Source organism: Theropithecus gelada, chromosome 3, assembly GCF_003255815.1.
Source record: "Theropithecus gelada isolate Dixy chromosome 3, Tgel_1.0, whole genome shotgun sequence".
Taxonomy (NCBI): Eukaryota; Metazoa; Chordata; class Mammalia; order Primates; family Cercopithecidae; genus Theropithecus; species Theropithecus gelada.
The window spans coordinates 134,668,567-134,692,491 of NC_037670.1; positions in this window are offsets into that span (position 1 = coordinate 134,668,567).

The following is a 23,925-nucleotide window of genomic DNA, read 5'->3' on the forward strand; positions in this document are numbered from 1 at the left end:
CCCTTTCTGTTAACCAATACCGGCTCCCGGTGTTGCAATTTTGGGTGCATCTCATCGATCTGCTGAGCATACTTCTCAGATGTAATGGTTTCTCAGGGATTCAGAAAACTGTAGCGGATCAGACAGGTAGCCAACCACCAAAGAGTAACCATGACCATTTTTTGATACAAGTTTGGCTTTGGGAAGCGCTTTGAAGCTTCTTCTCAGTCCAATCACTGAGCTGGTCGTCATCAGTTATTGTATAAAATCCACTTTTCATGCACATCACAATCTGATCGGGAAATGGTTCACTGTTGTGTAGAGTAAGAGAAGATGACACTTCAAAACACTGATTTTGTGTATTTTCACTCAGCTCAGGAGGTACTCACTTATCGAGCTTTTTCACCTTTCCAATTTGTTTCAAATGCCAAACAATCCTAGAATGGTCGACGTGGAGTTCTTCGGCAACTTCTCCTGTATCGACTTCTAATAGCCAGCCACTATGCTTCCTTATCTTCAAGGCTCTCTTCTCCTTTACAAAACTTCTTGAACCACCACTGCACAGTACGTTCATTAGCAGTTCCCGGGCCAAATGCAACGTTGATGTCACAAGTTGTCTCTGCTGCTATATGACCCATTTTGAACTCAAATAAGAAAATTGCTTGAATTTGCTTTTTGTCTAACATCATTTCCATCGTCTAAAATAAACATAAAATAAATAGCAAGTACTAAGTCATTAGCAAAAATCAAAGCAAGAAATGTGCGTTAAAATGATGTATAACATACCCACATTTATTTAAGAATGTATTCCAATATCAAACGGCAAATTTCAACAATGCAAAAATCACAAGTATGTTTACACCCCTAATATCTTTAAAAGTTACCAGGAAATACACATTCATTTGTATTCAGTAGAAGTTCTAATAAGATGTATTAGTCTTGGCATTTTTATATTTCATTAACAACTCTTTTCAGTTTTAATTTTTTCTAACGTGTTTTCTTTAAATTTTAAGTTTTTCCAAATTTTTTTCACTTACTAAGAATAGAAAGATAATAGAGATTACTACATAGATTTACCGACTTTCTACATCTAGGACTTACCTATAAAATAGGTATTATGCTTTTTCCTAAGAACTCAGGTAAATATTTTCTGCAAGTGGTCCTACAAATTAAATATAAAAATAGCTTTATAGATTATAAATTTTAATTTCTGAAATGTTGACCCAATACTTCATCTAGCAAATAATACTTAAATCATGATTGAATTCCAAAAGACAAAATTTTTTAGTAACTCTCTAAACAATTTGAGAACAAATTTATTTAATGGAATTAACCTGGAAATTTTTCCCCCAAAAGAAGTAAAATTTACTAATTTAGAAAATAAAATAGAACAAAATATATTGTTAGATTTTTCCTAATTATTGTAAATAAAGTATCAGGAGAAAGCTGGGTCTTAATCTATACATTCTTACTATGCAAGATAAATATATATGATAAAGAATATAACAGTGTCCTCCTTTTCTGTTTTTATCTACTGGTTTCACAGAAACAGACTCAGAGAGTAGGAGGAATTTAAGAGGTCAATTATTCCAACTTCTAGTTAATCCTTGATAAATGACCTCCACAGCATCTCTCAAGCAAGAGCTTCTGCTGAAACATATTCAGTGAAAGAAAAATCATTACTCTCTCGGGTTGCTAATTTTTGTGGAATTTTCTTTAGAGGACAGCATTTAAATTCTGTGAGGACTCTACTCCAAAATCCCAGATCATTCTCTTAAATATGATCACATTAGATGAGATACAAAAAAAAAAAAAAAGAAAGAAAAATGTTTAACTCGTAGAGTGTAGGCATGAATAGAAATGCTCTCTAGCCATCTATATCCGAAAGGTAGGAGATCTGATCAAGAGAGCTTAGTCTGGCTTGGCCATGGACATGTATACGTAAACTTTATGTGCTGAAGTACTTTCATCTGTCAATTGCCTACTGTCATTTTCAGTTCATATAGACCACATTACAAATTTGTTATATTTCTCAAATATTTATCTCTATTTCCTTCAAGGCAATAATATGTATGGCATGCACATATTTTTCTTTTTCTTTTCTTTTCTAAGTTCTGAGATACATGTGCAGGATGTGCTGGTTTGTTACATAGGTAAATGTGTGCCATGGTAGTTTACTGCACCTATCAACCCATCACCTAGGTATTAAGCCCTGCATGTATTAGCTATTTATCTTGATGCTCTCCATCCCCCTACACCCCCAATAAGCCCCAGTGTGTGTTGCTCCCCTCCCTGTGTTCTTATTATTCAGCTCCCACTTATAAGTGAGAACATGTGGTGTTTGGTTTTCTTTTCCTGCGTTAGTTTGCTGAGGATAATGGCTTCCAGCTCTATCCATGTCCCTGCAAAGGACATGATCGTGTTCTTTTTTATGGCTACAAAGAATTCCATGATGTATATATACCACATTTTCTTTTTCCAGTCTATCATTGATGGGCATTTGGGTTGATTCCATGTTTTTGCTACTGTGAATAGTGCTGCAATGAATATATGCACACATGTAGCTTTATAATAGCATGATTTATATTTATATTCCTTTGGGTATATACACAGTAATGGGATTGCTGGGCCAAATGATATTTCTGTTGTGGGGCTTTGAGAAATCACCACACTGTCTTCCACAATGGTTGAACTAATTTACATTCCCACCAACAGTGTCAAAGCATTCCTATTTCTCCACAGCCTCGCCAGCATCTGTTGGTTTTTGACTTTTTAATAATTGCCATTCTGACTGGCATGATATGGTATCTCATTGTAGTTTTGATTTGCATTTCTGTAATAATCAGTGATGTTGAGCTTTTTTTTATATGTTTGTTGGCTGCATAAATGTCTTCTTTTGAGAAGTGTCTGTTCATGCCCTTTGTACACATTTTAATATGCTGGTTTTTTTCTTGTAAATTTAAGTTCCTTGTAGATTCTAGACATTAGACCTCTGTCAGACGAATAGACTTCAAAAATTTTCTCCCATTCTGTAGGTTGCCTGATCACTCTGATGATAGTTTCTTTTGTTGTGCAGAAGTTCTTTAGTTAAATTAAATTCCATTTGTCAAATTTGCTTTTGTTGCAGTTGCTTTGGATGTTTTTCTTTCCATTGTCTTATTTGAAAGCACTGGTTCTTGGTAACTCAAATGTCGTTATAGCAAAAGACCACATTTGCCTTGCCTCAGGTTCTCTTCCTCTCTCAAGATTCTATCATTGATGTGATTATTGTCAGCACAAGGAATCTTAACTCTTTTAATGACTTCCTTCTTCCATAGGATAAGTCACAGCATTAACTGACTGATGAGTCATATCAAATGGAAATTGCGTTTATCTTGTCTCGGGTCTGATCTTCTTCAGGCCAGTGACTCTTAACTCCTAATGAACAGCAGTGTGTTTTCAGAAAGATCCTCATGCCTTTTCTTGGAACTTTTAGGCAAATTTTAATGAACTCCTTCTATCTCTGTATTTTCTGTTTAAACTCCCCCAACCAGACAAAAAAAAAAAAAATCTGGTTGTTTCGAACAGTTAGTAATCAGGATATCACCCTCTCATGAGTGAGATTTCTTAAAACTTCATATGCCAGCCTCAAAATCATCCACTGTCAGCTCAGGAGTCAACCCTGGTGCCAACACCTGTACCCAACATGGTAATGTTCATGACTTGACCTATATATAAATGTAATGAGTCCCTCAGAATAAATGGAAGGGCAAGTAACTGACCAGTGGTCAGCACAGCTCATTGAATATAACATGTATACAAATAAAGCAAGTCAAGGAACTATCAGGCAACTTGTACATAATTATTATATGTCACAAGAGCAACCCCAGGGTAAGTGATACATTCAGGAAAAAAAAAAGGATTTTACTTGGGAAAAATAACAGCACAGGAAAGAACAGGAGAATACAGGCAAAGATATGAAGGCAGGAATGAGCAGTGCAAGTCTGGGTGGCCAGAGGGATTTAGCTGGACTGATTAAATACTATGATGCACTACCTGGACCCCAGTCATTTAGCTGATGGGTCTTCTGTAAACTTCAGGCTTCCACTTAAATAATGCTATATTCTCACTCAGAGTGTCCATCCCTCACCACTCATTCTGAAAGAGAACCACACTTTTACTGTCTCTTATACAACCCTGGTTTTCTTTATAACATTTATCAAATATTGCAATTATTGATTTATTTGTATATGTTCTTATTTGGCATAGTGGTTAATAAGTCTATTGCTGAGGAGAAAGATTTTCTCAGTTCAAATACTGCTTCTATTTCTTCTTAACTGAGTGATTTTTGGCAAGTTTCTTTGCATCTCACTTCCTCTTCCATACAATGGAAATAATAATACCTATCCTCATTGGGTCGTTGTGAAGATAAACTAAAATACAATCTTTACATATTTACAATTATAAACCCAGTGTCTACTGTATATCTTGGCACATATTAGGCACTCAAAGTTTGAATGTGATCAAGTTGGGGACAGCTTATAAGAACTACAGACACTTGCATTTCACTGTGATGGAATGAAACATGCAAATAACATTTCTTTAATACAAGATACTCAAAATGACACTGTATTGGATATCGGACTGAGTATTGATAGATTTCAAGACATGCTTCCCAAAAATATTTGAAGGTAAAATAATTTGAGAAAACTGCAGAAGCAGGAAGGTCACCCTCAGACTTCTCCCACCCATCTCCCCTGAAGCAGGTCATAAAACCTAGAAAGGTCACTCTCTGCCCTTCTCCTGCCCTTCTCCCCTAAAGCTTTCATATGACCCTCATTTGAGAGGTGGCCTTCCTATCCCCACAGGAAAGAAACATTCTTATCTCTGAAAAAACAGGGTCACAGAGAGGAATCTGAACAAATAAGCCTTGACAAGTTCCCCCTAGTTTTTTATCATTAGATTATACTTTTCTATCCAGTCATACCTCTCAATGGCTATCTACCTCTCCATCAAACCTAGCAAAAAAAATGCTTGGTTTGCCTGTTTTGGGGGTTTTCATTTCTTTATGAAGGCTCCTGTGTCACATAGAACTTATATTAAATGAATTTGTATGTTTCTCTTATTGGTCTGTCTTTTGTTACAGGGGCCTCAGCCATGAAGCTAAGATAGAAAGGAAAGATAACTTTTTTTCCCAGCAGTATATTTAGCTGCTTCCAAGAAATAAAAGAGAAGGTGAGGGGAGGATTATATATGCTAAGCAATTGTTTCACCCAAAGAGAGACACCAAACTAAGCAATTTTCAAGTAATGCTTATCGTAAGTATTGATGACCAATGACATATTTACTAATACAAAATTAGTAGAATAATTAAAACAACAATACTTCATTTTGCCTTTTTCTACACACAAACTTACACTTTCTAACAGACAAAGTACTCACTTATTCTTTCCTTCAAATTATAAATGCTTAATATTTCCAGTTTAAAATATCTGAGGCATATGAGCACTTATGTTATGAGCAAAAGTAACAAGTGTATAGTCAATATTACATTTCTGATTTATAGGAACTGGGCTTAGTTAAAATTAGAGATTATAAGATTACATTTTGTTTTAAGTATCATTGTTTCTTTGATGAATGAAGTTAATAAAAATGCTAATTCAGTAGAGGTGTTAGGGCATTTTGTTTTCATGAATACGAAAGATTTGTAATTTCTGAACCAATTGGTGATGTGAAGTTGGTGTAATTCAGAAGCTTGACGCATGCTTTAAGAAGTTTTTCAGAAAATTTAAAATCATTCTCAAATATTTAGCTTTGAATATTTATTTGTTTAGAATATTTTACAAATAGACCATAGAGATGGACATCAGTCCAAGCTCAATCCAAAATAATGCAGACATTCAAATTGGTTGTTTGCGAATCAATGACACTTTATGGCTGGTTTAGTAGAAGCCGAAATCATGTTTACTATTAGCCAAGACAGACTGAACAGTTCCCTCAGCTTCACTAAATTTTAAACAATTTTTTTCCTATTTCTATGCCACTGGTCATCCTTTCCTTAGAGCATGTACTTTAGAAAACTTATACTCCTTAAATTTTTCTTTGCCCCTTAAACATGTAAATCTTTTAAAAAGCTTCCTGCCAGTGTCATAACACAGGAATGTCTTTCTCCAAGCCCAGAGAGCCATGTCTTGAAATGTAATCATCAAGAAAGATAGCATCCCTACTTTCCAGTTTCTGTGGGAGAGGGGGAGACTATCTAATTTTAATGAGAACCAATTAGCGAACATAGATGACTTAATCATAAAGAAAAACATTTGCAAGTTCAGGAATAAGTCAATGTGCAAGACACATACAATTTGTCAACCTTCCTGCTAACATCATTCAGTACTTTACCTCAAGCTCACCCCAGTGCTTAAAAACCCTCCCACATTATTTTTTTCAGCACAGTTGAGTCCTCTCTCCTCTATTGAAGTAACAAAAATAAAGTCTTCCTTGCTTAACTTAATCCAGTACAGTTTATGCCTTCACACTGTGAAAAATATAGTCCGAAACAGACAAAAATGCATTACATAAATTGCTGTTGTTACTATTGTCTATGGTGATCAGCTATAGCATACCCGGACTATCTAGATGACCCCTGGCATCCTTCTGTTAGGGAGAGCTTGTTTAAATAGACCAACTTCATTTTGCCTCCTGAAAGGTGAGAGGCTTGACTGAACTGAAAGATAAAATCTTCACACCAGTTCTAGATCTCAGTATGGATTCTACCAGGGAGAACAAAAAGCAGCTTCCTTTCTTAAGTGGTGAGCCCAGAAAAGTAGATGTTCTCAGTGGATCACAGGCCATAATATTATACTTCAGTCCAACATATTTCTAAATGAACAAAAACTCACAGAACGATGAGTCTAAATTACTTCCTGCAGGACAAAAAAGAAAAATCCTTACTAGCCTGGACTTAAATAATCTTCACACAAGACCTGCATCTTCAAAGGTTAACACTATTATACAGAACTGTATTTCTAAGCAAAAACCTTTATGCAGCGACTCTTCTCTTTGTATGTGGGTGATAATTTACTGACACTTAATAAATGGATAATACAGAAAATTGGACTCTGTGTGTTAATAACAAAAGACTACTCTGTCTTTTACTCTTTCTTATTCCTCAGACTGTTAATTAACTAAAGCTACAGAATAACCCTTGTGCTAGGAACTCCCTCTGCAGTTAGAAGAAACTTGTGAATATATTTAAAAGATACATAAATAAATGAGGCAAATATATATTATCTATAATGAGATATTTGTATAATAATATATAATGAGACATTTGTCTCATTTGTATATGTGTATATATAATTTATCAAATACATATATACATATAAGAGACAAATGAGGACAGAAAATTGTAAGCTTTTCCAAGTGCCCTGGCCTTAAATTAGCCATTATTGTTTAAAGCTACATGACCGTCTTAGTCTGTTTTGTGTTACTATAGCAACAGAATACCTGATATTGGGTAATTTATTAAGAAAAGAGGTTTATTCAGCTCATGGTTCTGAAGTCTGGGAAGTCCAAGATTGGGCAGCCCACCTAATGAGGACCTCCTGTTACTTCACAGCATGGCAGCGAAGTGGAAGAGTGAGTAAACATTTGCAAAAAGAGACCAAACACAAGCAACAACCTTGCTTCATAAGAACCCATTCTCATGGAAACTAATACAGTCCTGTGAGAATCCACTCACTCCCAGGTGACTGCATTAATCTCTTCATGAGGTCAGATTTCTCATGACCCAAACACATCTCAAAGGTTTCATAACCTCTCAACACATTACACTCTATAAACTTAATCCTCAACACAAATTTTGATGAGGATAAATGATACTTAAACCATAGCAATGCCCAAAAACAAATTATTAAAAGTATAACTGCTGATGTTCTGTTAGTAACTCAAGATAGAAATCATGCAAAAGTAAATAATAAAAATTCAAGAGAAGTATTCTGAAAAATTAAGCTTAAAGAAGTTGATGTGAAAGAGAGTATGGTATGACCCAGCCAAAAACAGAATTATATTTAAAATTTTTAGCACTAGCTGGAGGCAAAATTTTAAGGTACAACAGTTTAGCTTCTCTCCAACCTTCTTCTCTTTCTACTGATCGTGTTCTCTCCTCCTGCTGCATCAGGGAAAGAGACAGCCCTGGACTCACTGCCTGGTTACCTGTACTTCACTTTGAGCTGCTTACTGATTGAAAGTTCTCCAAAGCAAAAAATAAAAAATACAAAGTTTATCTTTTCAGGTCTTTGAAGAACACTGTTTTATTTAGAGGGCACCCTTCCTCTGTACCTTTAATTTCAATAACTGGATCATTGCTGATTTCATCCATTTGTCAATAGATGTTTTATACAAAAATAAAAAGCTTACATGATTGATAATCCTAAAACTTACAATCAACTGGTAAACCATAATGATTACCAATAATATACCCCAGAAAACTTTGAGATGCTTACAAAAATTAAAATGAGAGTAAAAATTTTTTAAATATAAAACTTCAATGCCAAATAAACTTTTTTCTAAACTTTTTTCTTTTTTTTTTTTTTTTTTTTTTTTTTTGAGACGGAGCCTTGCTCTGTTGCCCAGGCTGGAGTGCAGTGGTGTGCTATTGGTTCACTGCAACCTCACCTCCCGGGTTCAAGCAATTCTCCTGCCTCAGCCTTCCGAGTAGCTGGGACTACAAGGACACGCCGCCATGCCCGGCTAATTTTTTGTATTTTGGTAGAGATGGGGTTTCACCACGTTGCCCAGGCTGGTCTCAAACTCCTGAGCTCAGGCAGCTCACCCGCCTCGGCCTCTCAAAGTGCTGGGATTATAGGCATGAGCCACCACACCTGGCCCCAAAGAAAATTTTAACTTTTTCCAGTTTGAAAATTAAAGTGCTACATTTCTTTTATGCTGAATCTTCCTCAGATTCAGGACTAGGGAATTTTCCTTACATTTTAAAGACCTTAGAAAGACCTGAAAATAGGAACAGGTACAAAGTAAGATAGAAATTTGGCCTTGGGTTAATCACAGTTTGAGGGACCACAGCAAATGTTCTACTCTTTGAGGACAAGTAACAATGAAATTCTAAGTGGTGATTAGTGCTTCTTATTTAAAAAGACAACAGGTATAAAATCCAGCTTTGCCAATTTTTTTTTTTTTTTACTATATCTTTATGGTTGGAAAAATTATGCTCTTTGGGAATTTTAAAGAAAGGAAAGGTAGGGGAGGTACATATGCTATCAAAAATATTTATCAGCTAACTTGATGGAAATCTTAACTAAAGCCAAGATTTATAAATGTATACATAAAAATTAGCTGAGCAGTTATTTCTTAATTGCTTACTAAAAATATCATAAAGAAAGGCTTTTAAACAATAATTCATCATTACAGAATTGGCTGTCAGTGAATACAATAATCTCTTTCGCAGAACAATGCACTGATTAAAAAGTATAATTTGCTGTTTCATTTTACCTTTTACTCACCTTGGTTTTAAAATGCTAATCATTCATGGGTTCCTTCTGTTGTTTTTAACACCTTTAAAATTCACTACAAATTATACCAGATTGTAAACACCTGTATATTTCTGCATACATATGTATAGAAAAATCAATATTTTCTGCTAACATGTTTGAAAAGATATTACAACTATCACAGCAGTTCTGCTGATCCATTACTACTTTGATTTCCCTTTATGGTATTTTTTATATTTTCATAATATAATAAAATATATGGTCCCAGCTTATCTATCCTTCTTTTAGGGAGAAAGATAGTTCACCAAGTCAATTAAAGTTACTCCTGGATATGTATCTTTCAAAGTGTGAAAAAGTCTATCCAGATGCTAAAGTGAGCAAATGAATATTTAACATAATTTAACAGGTCCTTTTCACAGGATCCCTCCCACACAGCAATTCTCAGGCTAAAGCAAAAAAGAAAGTAAAAGAGTTTCCTTGGCGACAATACTGGGTAAACCAACCAACATTTTTAAGCTTTTATTTGGATATTTTTCAAATGTTTTAGAAAGTTATCATAGGGGTCTATGCAGCCTACCTTATGAGAGCAAACTATCGACCAGCTCTCAAATAATTTTGCCAATTCACAGTAGCCTAAATGAGGGGCATTCCTTCATTCATTTACTTATTCATATTAATCAAAAACTCTTGATTTAAAAAGAAAATTTAAGAGTAAAGAGTATGTGCAGCAGGTAAAAATAGGCCTATTTTGATGGGTAAAAGCAGGAATCAAACCATTCTGAAGGTCTCCTCTACATAGAGGTGGACACTGACAACAGAAGTTTAAATACAAACCTTGGAATGAAATAAATTATAAGTCACACTGTCAATTTTTCTACTTGGTTTAAGAGAAAGAGAATAGGACCATGTATCAAATCATTTCATTTTTCACCCCAGTAATACTTATTACCACTGTGATTGGTTGAACCATTTACCCTCTCTCTGTTAGCTTCTGCATTAGTAACATAGGATAATTTTGCCTACATCTGGTAATTCTGGCACATACTGGTCTCATAAATGTTATTTTGCTCTAAAATTTTTTAAAAAATAATATCAATAAATAATTTTATGGCATACTTCCATTTAAATCCTACAGCCTTCTGGGAATTCGAGAGCAGTTGCTTCTATTCAGGACTATTAGGGTAAACTCAAATATCAGAAACATAATTTGCATAACGTCATGCATGAGGTATGGTGAATAACACAGCCTGGATTTGAACCTGTTTCCCGAGATAAACCCAGGAAACTGCCAGGCTTCTGTTTCCTAGCTAAATGGCCATTCAGTGCTGCTACTGAGGTTTTGTAATTCATCCCAAATCTAAATTATTTGTCTAATTCTCTACCTTTGTTCATATAAAGTGAGTAACACATCACTCCCCATTTTGATACAGAGCTATTTTCTCTACATGAGAGACACCACCATGGTGACACTTTCAGTTTCATAATAGTTGAATAAATATTCACAGGTGTTCTCAGGAAAGCCCCGACAATTAAAGTCATCCAAATGCAAATATTTAGGGTATTAAGGGTTCTTTTAATAAAGTAAAATCCTCTGAGAAAGAAGAGAACTTTGCAGCACACAAAGGTGTTGGGACATGGTGGGCAGGCAGTCACCTTCCCAGGAAGCCTGCCCAGTGTTGACTGGGGGCTATGGAGGAGACACGGTTCACATCACAGGGAACTTAGGGAAAGCCAGTAGAGGTCCAGCATTGTGCAGGGACACAGTGACTTGGGAGCTCTCAGAGGCCCATGTCTGCTGTCAGTCTCTCTCACAGTACCCTATTAATTTCCTTCGTGGCACTTACTACTCTTTTATTTATTTAACCTTGCTTGTATATATCCCTTTTCCAGCTACCAACTAAGCTACTCTAAAAAGGCCAGTACTCACACCACATCTGTGCTTTTCACCACTGGCTCCCCAGAGCTTGCAATAGTCCTGGATACAGAAGCAGCACAAAAGTATATATTTAGGCCTGGTACGGTGGCTCACGCCTGTAATGCCAGCACTTTGGGAGGCTGAGGTGTGTGGATCATGTGAGGTCAGGAGTTCAAGACCAGCCTTGCCAACATGGTGAAACTCTGCCTCTATTAAAAATACAAAAATCAGCCGGGCATGGTGGCGAGCACTTGTAGTCCTGTTTACTTGGGAGGCTGAGGCAGGGTAATTGTTTGAATCCAGGAGGCAGAGGTTGCAGTGAGCCAAGATCGTGCCATTGCACTCCAGCCTGGATGACAAAGTGAGACTTTGTCTCAAAAAAAAAAAAAAAAAAAAAACATATTTATTGAATACATGAATGGTGTTCAGCGCAATGTTAGGCGTGAGATGCACCAGTCAGAGGCGAACACTTCTGCAGGATTCTCAGCAATAACCTGAATGAGAGGCTATAGTCCTATACCTCTTGATGGGGAATATGAATACCATAAAAGCCAGTCAAGAAACATAGAAAATGAAGATTTATTTGTGTTTGAAAATAAGGTTTTCATTGTACTATAGCAATTATGTTTGGTTAAAAGTTTCTTCAACTTGACTGTGTAGATGGGATAGTAGTATAATATCTTCACTATTTTCTCTACCTTTTCATTAATGATCTATAATTTGACACATAAAAACATTACATTGCATGAGAAAAAGGAAAGGTTACCAGTTATCTTTACCTGTGCAGGTAGATATTTGGAAGATATAAACAAGCTTTATTAATTCAAATTAAAAGAGCCAGCCATATATAATTTATCAGGTATTGTCGTTACTAGACAGCTACCAAATTTTTCTTTGTATTGCAACTTTCTGCTTCCCCTGTGGCAATACTGTTGAAATTAAAAACCTGTAACTATTGCCTAAATCACAGGTAGAAGTACTACGAATGCAAAATTATTTTATCAGTGTGCTGCAAACCCAAAATGCCTACATTCTTAATCTAATGTCGTAAGAAATTCTTCCAACCACTGGAGTGCCAACTTTGTCTCTCTTTGGTCATAACTGAACAAACAAGATAGGGCAATTACAAGGTAAAAACTGCTAAAGAAACCAATCTGCCTCATCATTTTAATTTGACTCTTCCCTTTAAAAATATTTAGTTAGTAAAGTGTTTTTCTCACCCCAAAACAGAGCCTGGTAATAAGCCCTCTTTTTGGTAAAGTTAATGGGCTCTTATCAGGAAAGAAAGATTTAGGAAATTCAATAGTGCTACTAGTCATGAAAAGTTACATGTGAGAGTGTATTAGATGCTACTTCATTTGAATTACAGAATAATTAGGTTTTCCTCTTTGGGAATATTTTCTCAAATATGTTTAGAAATAATGATTTCAAAGAGAAAGGCCAAATAGCCATGGAAGCCTCACACTGGCATTCAGACATTCATTCTCTGATGTACTGAGTGCCTACTATGTACCAAATATCATATTTGGGACTGGGGTTTCATAGTTAAAACAAAAACAAAGACATAGTTTCTATCTAAAAGGCTCTTACTATATAATGGAGAAATAGATCAAATAAACCAATAAATATAATGGAGTGTGCTACTTAGTAAATTGAGAATACACAAGGCATAAATGAGAACACATGGGAGGGTGACCTAACTTACCCAGGACAGTGGGGTGTGAGGGTGGAGAGTGTTCCCAAAACCTTCCATGATAAAGTGATACATTGGCTGAATCTGCAAAGCCAAGCTAATATAATTCAGGTAGAGAACGGAAGGCGAGACCTTCCAGGCACAGAGGGCAGCATGCTCAGAAAAATGGGAGCTGCTACTTCTGCCATAGATGATTGGCGCAGAGTAAGGAAGCTGTTGCCTGCTGCTGACTCTTGAAGGAAGCCACCATTAGGAAGATGCCAAATTAGAAAGCCACCACCTGCTGAATCTGGAAGTCACTTCTATAGCTATTGACTCCAAAATCATGTTGTTTTTGCTATGATCTGCACACGCACAGTGAATGCCCCTTAATCCCAGGTTATTTCATCATGAGTCCAAGTCTTACTCAAGTCAATCGAATTTACATGTAGAACTGTAGTTGCAAGGGAGTCTGAAAATTGTAGCCTTTCGGTTTCTAGTTTTTGCAAAATGGATAGAGAATGAGCAGTGAATGGGCCATGCCTGATTTCTGTCATGGACTTTACTTAAAATCACAAGGCAAAATAATTATTTATCCATTATAAACAGCACTTTATTTTTGAGATGGTGTCTCACTCTGTCTCCCAAGCTGTAATGCAGTGGTGCAATCTCGGCTCACTGCAACCTCCACCTCCCGGGTTCAAGCAATTCTTCTGCCTCAGTTTCCCTAGTAGCTGGGATTAAAGGCGGCTGCCACTATGCCTGGCTAATTTTCATATTTTTAATGGAGGCAGAATTTCACCATGTTGGTCAGGCTGGTCTTGAACTCCTGACCTCACATGATGCACCTACTTTGGCCTCCCAGAGCGCTGGGATTACAGGCATGAGCCACCGTGTCCAGCCTTGAATAGCAACTTTTAAGGCTGGACTATGATTCAAATATGGCAAATTCTCTTAAACATTATCAGTACTATAAAATGCTAAAAATTATAGATTTTTTAACATAAAAATATTCTGCTTTTGATTTTCTTAAATATTCCTAGTCTTAATTCTATATGTTTCCAGAGTTTAATAATACCTATTAGGGAGACATTTATCATCTCGTTTTACCAAGGACATACTCTGGCCAATCTTTAATAATTGTTTTCCCACAAATTCCAAATTTTAAGGTGACAAGAATCCAATACTCCATGTGGTTGGTTGTCAAGCATATTATTACTTAATTTTACATTTTGTTAGGGCTTATCACCCCACTCTGTGATCATATCACAGGCTTAGCTTCATCTAATCCATTTATTGCTTTATTCTTTCCTGAATTACTTTTATATTTGTCTTATTATCACCAAAACCTTAAAGAGACTAAAATGACAGCCCATTATAGTATTAATAGCTCTCATTTCTTTGTCTGACCTGCAGTGAGCACGTCTAAGATCACTCAGGGAGAATTCTGAGGAATATCACTATTTCAGCAAAGGCAGAATTAGGGGACCCTGACTGAAAATAGAGAAGAAATAAACATAGGAATAAAACTACAAGTATATAAAGCCATAAGAGGCAAGAGGAGAAGAGTTTGGTTAGATGTGTTTGGACCAACAGAGTTAAATGCCTAGGTTACACAATTGGACCATTAAGAGGTCAATGGTGAGAGAAGCAGTTTCAATAGAGTGTGTGAGGAGGGAGGCTGGCTTTGAAGAGAGAGAGTGACAGCTGAATGAAACATAATTTTGAGAGGGTATTTTTATGTGGTTTGGTTTGGTTTGATTTGGTTTTCAATGGGGGATCATTGAACATAATTAAATGCCAAATAACACACTCTAAAAACCAATCTTAATTCAAGGTGATGGATATGCTAATTACCTGATTGGATCATTACACATTACATCTATTACCAAAATATCACTCTCTATCCCGTTAATATCAATAATTATTACATGTCAACTAAAAAGCTTAAAAAAAGAACCAATCTCAATATCTATTCCAGTCTGGGAATGACCATGCTAGTTATTTGACATTTATATGCTTGGTGAACAAAAATAAACTGATTTGCTTCAGCTTTTAGGCTTGAGAAAACTCAGAAATCTCAAAAATGGTTGTTGTGATTACTTAGAGTCAGGGACTTGCTGTCTGTCCAACCAATCTGTTTATTTGTTTAGCTGGTTGATTATTTTTTCACTTGTTTTTATTTTTTTCTTTTGAGTTCACAGAAAATTTTCAAAAATCAACTGTTCAACGTTAGGTATATGTAACTAGAGGAAAGTTGGCTGATTTTAAGAAATCTGTGCTTAAAAGAATATCTTTCATCTAACTGAAATTTTGTACCTTTTGACCAAACTTCCACATCCCTCACACTGCAAGCCCCTGATAACCACCATTCTATTCTCTGCTAGTAATGCAGGATTTTTTGCTCCTTAGCTCAGCTAATCCAGGTTCTTGTCTCATGACCAGGAAGAATTAGGCACACAGACACCTTGAAGGGTGAAGAGGGAGGAATGTATTAAGTGAAAAGAAAGCTCTCAGCAAAGAGTGGGGGTCTTGCAAGCAGGTTTCCACCTCGCAGATTGAATACCAGGACACATGAACTGAAGAGGCCAGGATCCTCCTCTGCATAAGGCATGAATTCCTGGTGACTCTACCATGTTCCCTCAGTGAATGCGGGCCTCTAGTCCACTGCAGGCATGCCCAGGAAAGCCCCCTGTCCAGGTTCCCTTATCTGCACAAAATATCTGATGTAAACATTTGTGGGGTGAGTCAGAGTTTCTCCAGGAACCCTTCCCTATCTGCCTAAGCCTTTGTCTACCTCTTGCCTCTATCACTACTATGAGTTTAACTTCTGTAGATTCCACATATAAGTGAGATTATTGTCTAGTAATTCTTTAGAGACCACATCAACGTCACACATACCCCTTGTGTGTTCAAGAATCTCTGGGGGTAATGTTGAATTGTTACCACTAAATAGAAAACTCCTGATGGGTTAAGTAATTCAACCAAAATTACCCAGCTAGTCAGTGTCACAGCTGGGACAAGGAGAAATGCCTGTTTATCGTAGGATTGCTGAAATATTTAAGTACTTAGTAAGATGAGTTGTCTATATTTATTCTAAGTTTACAAACTCTATATCTCAACTCTTTTTCCTTTTTAATATTCTAATTCTAATATGGTTAAATTTTAAAATCCTAGTAGGACCCTTTAAACCATTTTTGACAAAATTTGGATGATGGGCAGGTAGAGAAGGCAGGAAGGAGACTAGAAATGGAGAGATGGAGACTGCAGGAGAGAAAAAGAAGAGAGTAGAGGAGACAGAGACAGATTCTCCCTCTCATCTCCTAACTAAAGGCAACTTCTCTTGAGCACTGAACCCCAGGCCTCTCCACTAGTCAAGTATGACTCAAGCAATTCTCTCCACTCCTCTCTGTCCTATTAACACCAATATGTTCCTCTCTTCTTTCTCATCAGTCTGTAGCATACTTATTTCTTATCTAAAAAAGTAACAAAAAAAAAAACCATTGACATCAGGTCTCCCAGTCAAAATCCTTTTTTCTGCTCTCCTTTATAACAAAAATTTTTGAAGAAGTTTTCTACATTCACTAATGCCAACATGTCCTCTCCTCCAATTCTCTCTTAAACCCAGGCTTTTGCACCGCTATTCCTCTGAAATTGCTTGCTCAACGTCACCAGTGGCCTCCATGTTGCTAAATGCAAGTTTCCATTCTCAGTCACTTCACTAGACATGCTAGTGTCTTTGGACACAGTTCATCACTCCTCCAAATGCTTTCTTCACTTGGTTTCCAGAACACCACCATCTGCTGGATTTCCTCCTGTATCACTGCTTTCAGTCTCCTTTGCTGGTGCCTCCTCATCTTTCTAACCTCTAAACGTGGATGGAGCACCCCCGACTTCAGTCCTTGGACAACTCATCTATTTATACTTGTTCTTTTAAATATAAGATATGTACTGATTAATCCCAGATACCCCTAGACCTCACTGCTGAACTCTAGACTCATGTATCTAACTTCCTTCTTGATAACTACAACTGCACCTTTGGTAGGCATACCAAATTTAAAATATCCTAAAATAAATACCTAATCTTTATCCTCAAATATCTCTCTCCTAAGTTTTCACAGTTTCAGTAGATGGTAACTTCATTCTTCCAATTCTACAGGCCAAAAACCCTGAGATTATCCTTTATTTCTTTCTCTTATATTCCACCTACATTTCTTCAGCAAGTCTCACCACAGGTACTTTCAAGATACTTCTGATCCAATCTCAACACCTCCACAGCAAAGTTCATGGTCCACTGTCATCTCTAATCATCAGGTGAAGACCTGTATTATTGCAGTAGCATCCTAGAATTATCCCTGCTTTTACTCTTACCCCTCCCCACAGCCCATATCTAATGTCTGTTCTTAACATGGCAGTCAGAGTCATCCTTTCAACATGTGAGTCAGCTCATGTTCCTTCTCTGGTTAAAAACCTCCAGTGGTTTTTCATCAAATTCAAAGCCAGTCAGCCACAGTGGTTTCAAGGCTCTAATAATCTTGTTCTCTGCCATTTCCTTATCATTTCCTACTGCCCTCCTCTCCCTCACTTGGCTCCCTAGACAGTAGTCACCTTGCTATTCCTTAAACATTCCAGCCATACTTAAGCCTAAAAATGTCTTCTGTTTCCTTTGCCTGCAATGCCCTTTTTTGGCATATCTTCGGGGCTTGCTCTCTTTCTTCACATCTTGACTCAAATAACTGACGTGGTTTGGATCTGTGTTCCCAGATCATGTTGAATCTGGGAAATCAAATCTCATGTTGAATCGCAATCTCCAGTGTTGGAGTTGGGGCCCGGCATGAGGTGACTGGATCATGGAGGTGTTTCTCACGAATGGCTTAGTACCATCCCCTTGGTGCTCTTCTCATGATAGTGAGTTCTTGAGAGATCTGGTTGTCTACAGATGTGTAGCACCTCCCTCCTCGCTCTCTCTCTTGCTGCTGCTGCTGCCATGTAAGAGGCCTGGTCCCCCTCTGCCTCCCACCATGATTGAAAGTCTCCTGAGGCCTCCCAAAAAGCAGATGACCCTAGGCTTCCTGTAAAGCCTGCAAAACTGTGAGCCAATTAAACCTCTTTTCTTCAGAAATTACCCAGTCTCAGGCATTTCTTTATAGTAATGTGAGAAAAGACTAAAACGACGTCCCCTCAGTGAGGCCTTCCCTGATCATCCTGTTTATAATTGCAAACACATCCCCAACCCACTGCTCTCTATTCCTTCTAATCCTGTTTTATTTTAGCACTTGTTACCAGTTAGCGTATAAATTTTACATATTTATTTTTATTATCTATTTGTTTCAGAAAGAGCAAATACTTTTATCCATTTAAAATGGCTATAATCCCAGCACTTAAAAACAGCCCGGGTACATAGTGTATATGTAATATCCCCATCTGACCTACTTGACAACTTCTCACTAAGTGTATAAAAAGAACGTAAAAATAAAATAAATATCTGTGGACCAAACAATAGACTACCATTTGGAAAAATTCTCTTTGTGACACTCATCTGAGTTTGATTTTTAAAATCCCTTGAGTTTCATCCAGCACTGATTAAAGTTAATAAAGAACTAAAAAGCACCACCAGTTAATGCAGTGTGTCATTATTCATTTATGCATAGTCACTTTTGCTTTATTTAAGGCTAAGTAGAAATTCTATAATACATTTCTTATGGTGACCAGTACCAAGCTCAAGGCCTGGTCAAGGTGCTATTAAGACTGAAATGGTATAGTGTCATATATCCCAAATATATGCATATTCTAAAAATACTATATTGGGAAAATGAGGTTAAGAAAGCAAAACAAAATTCTGCATTTTCCCATTATTAGTATCTCATATAAATTTTTGAAATATCAAATGCATTTTTTAAAACAAACTCAGCATTCTGGCTTTGCTGTTCCCTTAAAGCACTTGCTTATTCTGTAATTCAGTGTGGAATGCAGCAGAAAAAGGGTTACTGAAAGAAGTAACTATTCATGCAAATGAATTAAATATATATATTTACATTAACTATTCATGCAAATGAATTTTATATATATTTTTATATATTTATATACCATATACTTATATATATATATATTAGGCTGAGTCAGTAAATAAGAGTACATTTTAAAAATGTACTCTTTTTTATGTACTTCTTTTCAAATGAAAAAAGTACATTTGAAAAAAAATGCTGTATTTTTCTTCTCATCTTCATACCCTGAAAAAGACTCAGAAGACCCTAAGTACTAGGTATATTCTGACTCCCAAATTTCTCTTTTCATCTCCAAAGTCTCTCTTCTTGGGCTTCAGTGTAATATATGAAACTACCCAGGTGACATACCTGGCTTGGCTTATCAAATTTATCAATACATTTATCAAATTTATAATACCTACTTGGCTTATCAAATTTATCTTGTCCAACACTGACCTCTTTATTTTATACCCCTCATAAACCTCTAAACCTACTCCTCCGTCCAGGCTTCTCTATTTCGTAGTATCATCAGTATTTACCTAGTTACTCAGGTCAAAAATTTTAAGCTTCCCTTCACTTCTATTTTTATCTCAAATCTATTTTTTCAGCAAAGAATATACACTTTCACGTGTGTCAAGTAGGATGATTAATTTTATGTGTCAGCTGGACTGGGCTAAGAGATGCCAAGATTGCTGGTAAACCACTGTTTCCAGGTATATCTGTGAGGACATTTCCAGAAGAGATGAGCAGTTGAAGCAGCAGACTGCGTAGAGAAGATCCACCCTCACCAATGTGGGTGTGCTGGACATCCATCTCCTTTCTCCCTCAGCATCATAGCTCCTAGTCCTTCACACTCTGAGACTTAATCTGCAGCTCAGACTGAATTATACCAGTGGCTTTCCTGGTTGTCCGGGTTATAGATGGCAGATCATGGAGTTTCTGATCCTCCATAATTGCATAAGCCAATTCCCATAATAAATAAATTAATTAATGAATAAACCTCCTCTTAGTTCTGTTTCTCTGGAGAACTCTAACTAATATGCCAAGCCTCCCTACCTCCATTATTACCACCCTACTCTAAGATTCATATATGGTTATTGCAGCAGTCTCCTTGATAGTCTCCCCGCTTCTACTCAACATGGCAGCCCAAGAGGACCTTTTACATGTTGATGATGAAACTCTCTCCTTTCAAACCTTCAACAACTTCCCGGCATCCTCAGAATAAACTTCAAACTTTCCCAGCAAATCCTCTGTGGCCTGGCCTCTGTCCAGCTTTCTGGCCCCACCTTCCTCCCTTTCCCTCCTTGCTCACTCCACTTGAGTCCAACTGGTGTTTTTTGACTGCTCCTCCAGTGTTGGGCTTGTTGTTTAGTGATAGTTTCCATTGGCTCTTGCCTCAACCTGTGGTGCTCATGCTCAGAACCTGTTTGCAACTCTCTCTCACTTCCTTAAGTCTCTGCCCAAATGCCACCTTTGATCAAGATGGCCTGAACATTCCCCTCAGCTTGATTAAACTTTACACAGACTTCTTGACTATAGGTCCCTGGCCTCCCTTTTCTTACAGCATTTACTTTAGAAAACTCCCAATAATAAATTTCTTCTCTGTCCCCTTTTAAAATATAAATCTCCCAGCCCCTTTCCAGTTTTACAAGCCAGAAATATGTTTCTCAAAAATGTAGGAGTCATCCCAGTCTCTGTGAGAGGTTAGGAGCCTAACTTTGATAAGAGACAATTAGCAAAAACAAATGGCCAAGTTGTTCGTCCATTAACCCCTATGTCCTCCAGTGCTTTTCCACTAGCTTACTACTGTTCTTTAAAATCCTCCTTCCTTTTGTGTCCGCAAAGGTGAATTTGATCTCTTTCCCCTATTTCCATATCTTTGACCCTATCGTGATAGTCTTGAATAAAATCTTCCTTGCCTATATAATCTTCTCAGGTGAAATTTTTGAAACCTTCTCAGAAAGTCTTCTCTGACATTCAGGCCTAAAATAGCCTATCCTTACCACTCTTGCCATACTTTAATCACTCTTTATACTTTCTCCTGCTTTATTTTCCTTCATTGCGCTTATCACTAACTGACATTTTATTACACATTTTAACATATCTATCTATTAGTTGGCCTCTCCACTAAAATATGAGCTTCCTGAGTCTGGTGATTTTGTTTTTACTTAATCACCATTGTATCTTCAGTGCCTGCAACTGTACATAGCATGTCATATAGGCTGTGTGCTCATGGGAAAAAGGAAGGCAGGAAGGAAGAAAGGGAGGAAAGAAGAAAGCAAGGGAGGGAAGAAGGGAGGGAGGGAGGAAAAGGGGGAGGAAGGCAGCCAGGCAGGCAGGAAGAGAGGGAAGAAGGCCAGGTAGAATTAGAGAATTTAAAATACTGAGTGTAGAAGGAAAAATGTAAAAGAAAATTTCATATAACCCTGTCTTTTTTTTTTTTTTTTTTTTTTTTTGACACAGAGTCTTGCTCTGTCACCCAGGCTGGAGTGTAGTGGCATGATCTCAGCTCACTCCATCCTCCATCTCCCGGGTTCAAGCCATTCTCCTCCCTCAACTTTCAGAGTAGCTGGGACTACAGGCCTGCATGACCATGCCCAGCTAATTTTTGTATTTTTAGCAGAAATGGCATTTTGCCATGTTGGCCAGGCTGATCTTGAACTCCTGACCTCAGGCGATCTGCCTGCCTCGGCCTCCCAAAAGTGCTAGAATTAAAGGCATGAGCCACCATGCCTGGCCTAATCCTGCATTTTACATTCCCTGAAAGCTTGGTATTTTTTCAGCATTTTGTATTGCTTATATATTCTAATTCTACAGAGTTCTCACCCATTATAACAGGTTTCAACATAGTTTCTTACCCTATCCTCACTACCCTCCTCCCATTTGAAGCTTTGAGAGCAAGGCCGGGAAGGATGCAATGTCTCCCAAAGTAGCCCAGTCTTCACTGCAAAAAGGCAGTCTTCTCCATTCCTTCTCTGTGAGGGACACACAAAGCCATTCTCTTATGGCACTTTGTCTTGTCAACCACTCCCTCAATTTCCAGATAGACTGGGAAAGGAAAACCCACTTTTCAGCTAACCATTTGATATGGCTTAGCTGTGTCTCCACCCAAATCTCAAATTGTAGCCCCCATAATTCCCACATGTCCCGGAAGGAACTTGGTAGGAGGGAATGAATCATAAGAGTGGGTCTTTCCCATGTTGTTCTCATGATAGTGAATAAGTATCATGGGACCTGACAGTTTTATAAAGGGGAGTTTCCCTGCACATGCTCTTCTCTGTTGCCTGCTGCCATGTAAGACGTGTCTTGTTTCCCCTTTGCTTTCCTCCATGATTCTGAAGCCTCCCTAGCCATGTGGAACTGTAAGTCAATTAAACCTCTTTTCTTTATAACTTACCCAGTCTCGGGTATGTCTTTATTAGCAGCATGAGAACAGACTAATATACAATTCATGACACTGGATCTCAGGAGCATAGGAAAGTGAATTCATCCTTTCATTCAACAAACATCATGGAGTCATGGGCATATGAAAGTCCACAAAAGCTAAGGTACCTTCCCTGCCCTCACAGAGCTGTCAGGGAGCTTCCATTCTCAGGATCAAGATATACCAACAGTGATGCAACAATCTAAAAAGAGGCTATGAGAGGGAAATTAAGGGGAGCAACAGAGGAGCCTAATCAAGTCCAAGAATGAGAGAAGACTGAAACCTAAAAGATAAGTGTGAGAAAGCCAGAAGAGTAAGAGCATGTTATAGGAAAATGGGAACATAGGCCAAAAAGTAGAGGTAAAGATAGGAGAGCCTAGAGGGATTTACTTCAGTATGGAGAAAGGGGGATTGATTGAGAGATAAGGAAGAGAGGTAAGTGAAGAAGATACTATAGGGCACTGTGAAACAGTGTTAAGGAGTTTGAGCTTTGGAAGGCAATAGTAACATTGAGGATTATAAAGATACCAGTCTTTCAGTAAGATCATACTGGCTGCAAAGTAGAGTATACATTAGGAGAGTTTAAAACTTGATGAAAAAGGATCATTTTAGGAATCCAGGCAGGATATGTTGGTGGCATGAATTAGAGAGTGAGATGGAGAGATGTGAATGCATGTGTTAATTATGGTAGGATTTGGATTTTAAATGTAAAAGAACATGGTAGAGGGAGAAGTTACAGTTGATTTCCAGGTTACTATCAGATTTCCATTCACTGGGATGAGGAAGAATGAGGACTGGAAAAAAGATATGAAGCTCACTTGTTTTGTTCAGGGCATTTAATCATGGTCCATGTCCTCTTGCTCCCCACCAAGGTAGGTAAACTCTCATAAATTCCAGGATTACCTAAGTTTGCAAGCTACTGTGTTCAGACTCAGTCCAAGCTGCCAATTATATTTTATAAGCTGCCTCCCAGTCGTCTATTATTGACATCAAATAAAGGGCTACAGTTTTGAAATCTGCAATTGATGGGTGGGACCCTCCTGGTTGCAGCATAAGTTTCAGGCATATATAGTTACCCTTTGAAATTGAACTTTGAAAGGAGGCCATGGACCCTTTGCCTTGTTAGCCTCTTAGTGGTATAGATTTCAAGATGCAGTTTATGATTGCATTTCACGCTTGATTTTTTTTTTCTTCTACTTTTCTTTCTCTGATGATGTGGATCTTAGAAATGCTGTGGATGGAGAAAAAAGAAATAAGCTCCTATGGAGAGAAGACTAAAAGGTGTCAGCAACTCTTTTCTCAAAGAAGAATGCACAGCAGGGAGTTGTGCTTTTTCTCTGCCTACAGCTGGCCAGGCAACTACATCATACTTGATGGATACCTTTTAGACTCATTATTTCCTCTTTGGTATGCTCGACATTTTATTCATATTGAAGGGCTCACAATGGCCAAAGGTTAGAAAACAGGAA